Here is a 2,371-nt window from a genome sequence, read left to right on the forward strand (position 1 = left end):
ATTGAAATAAATTAATGTTTGCATAAAAGAGAAAAAAAATATTTTTCTATATTTTCCTGGCTTATTATTCATAACCACCACTGTTGCGTCGGACACCTGTGACATTTGTGTGGCTCCCTCAAAAGCTTTTGCCTTTTGTAAGCAACAACACAAACAGCTGGCCAGAGGTGAATTACTCARTTCAGATGAGGAAAAACGCACGAAACTCTCACGCTCCCGCTTTGCACGCTTGCRTTTATATGTATTTGTGTGTTTGAACTCAACAATTTGGACGCGCTCCCCTGGAAAAGTCCAGCATCAAGTGAAAAGCAACAGCGCCATTTGAGCGCTCACACAGCCACACATACACACACATGGACGTAATGCCACTCGTATGGGTCCCCATACAGTTAGCTTGGCGCTCAGCTAGTCAGTTCGAATTTGAATTTGCAACGGGTAGCAATGCGCGGAAGGTGATGCGTGCGAAACACACAAGCAAATATGTATAAAATAGGCTGAGCTGATGAGCAAAAATACAAATACTTGAAAAGTAGGTGAAAATGTGTTTTTAGCGAAAAAAAGCGGAAATGTAACGGTGTGTTAAATAAAAAGTGCATAGCGGAAAATAAAAACTAACGGATCACTAAAATATTCGTACATATCGAGGTATGCGCGAGCAGGTATATGCGTGAGTGCGTGTGTGTGTGTGGAAAATATGTGTCTGGAAAAACTGAATCGTCAATTGTGCCGTTACTTCGCAATTGCATAGTTGTTGCTGTTAGCGAATACACACACGCGCTCATACGTACGGACAGTTATATGCACGAAAAGGTGAAAATCGCACTCAAATATTTTCACCAAACGCACGAACAAGCGCGCAAGGTTGAAGCACGAACGGAAGCGTACAACAAAAACAATGTATGAGTGTGTGTGTGTGTCTTACAAAAACAAATGTACGAACGTTGTGACATTAAGTGGTGCAAAGCTCTCCGTCGCCACCGGCATACACGAAGTCGCGCGAATACACACACACACGTCGTGCATGCGAGTTGTAGACGAAGCGAGCGTACGATTGCCAGCGCGACAAGTGTGAATGCGAATACGTTTGAAGCAACGAGCGGTGTGCGCGCGTACTTGTTGTTGTTTTCTAAGCGCTCGCGTCCATTTGTTTCTAAATACATATAAATGCGTTGGTGCATGTGCTGGTGTGTGTGTGTGTGCCTGTGTTTGGTTGTAGTGTAGGTGTTTGTGCGGGCATTTAAACATMCTGTGGCAACTGCTCGACTCAAGGATAAAAGCCTCAATGGCTGAAACAAGTGCGAATAAAACAACAACATTTAAAAGCTAACAAATAATGGTTGCCAACGTTTAGGCGAAAATTTACAAAAACAAAAGGCTTGAAAATGAAATTCWTAACAAGAAGTATGCAGTGTTTTGGTGTGAGCAGAAATTGATTTTCGATTTCTAACGGCATTTCGAATCAATTGATAGCAACAAAAACAGGTATAAAGAAAAAGTGTTTAGTGGTGATTTTAGTCAGTCGAAATTAGTCGAAATGAGCAATTTAAAGAATTTTGTTGTACAAACGTAAATAATAATAATAAATATACTTATTAATTGTAAAAAAAATTAAAGCAAGAAAAAACGCAAAAATACTCATTACAGATGCATTTTTTATTGTATAAAAAGGCMTACAAATATCTTTATTTTGGTTTTGAGCGGTCAGTTTATATGGCAGCTATGTATATGCTATAGTCATCCGATCTGAACAATTTGTGTRGAGGTTGTAGCGCTGTCTTTGGCAATTATCCATGCCAAATTTCATAGATACTTAGCCAAATAAAAAGGTTCCCTATACAAGAAATTGAGCTTGTAGTCCTACTGAAAATTTTTTTCGGACATAATTTCATTGCCTTGGAGAATAATAAGTTCCAAATTTTGGGATGATACCTCATCAAATGCGAAAGTTTTCTATACAAGGACTGGACTTTTATCGATCACTTTGTATGGCAGCTATATGATATAGTGGTTTGATCTTAAAAATTGGTTAGGCGATTATAGCGTTGTCTTAGCCAATAACCCATGCCAAATTATGTGAAGATAAATATTAAAAATAAAAAGTATGCCATATAAGAAATTGAATCCAATCGTTCAGTTTGTATGACAGCTGTATGCTATAGGGGTCYCATATAGGCAGGCGGTTTCGGCAAATGATCTTTTTTTGGAGAGAAAAGGACATACATATGCAAAACTTCAGATCAATACCTCAAAAACTGAGTTAATAATTAAAAATTAATTAATAAAACAATGTAAAGCAAAACCATCTTAAATTGTTTTAAAAAATATTTTTTTAATCTAAAAAAAAAATATAATTTTGCTTTTAGTGTAAAAA

This window comes from Bactrocera latifrons, unplaced genomic scaffold (assembly GCF_001853355.1).
Source record: "Bactrocera latifrons isolate USDA-ARS-PBARC rearing strain unplaced genomic scaffold, ASM185335v1 scaffold_397, whole genome shotgun sequence".
In the NCBI taxonomy this organism is placed as follows: Eukaryota; Metazoa; Arthropoda; class Insecta; order Diptera; family Tephritidae; genus Bactrocera; species Bactrocera latifrons.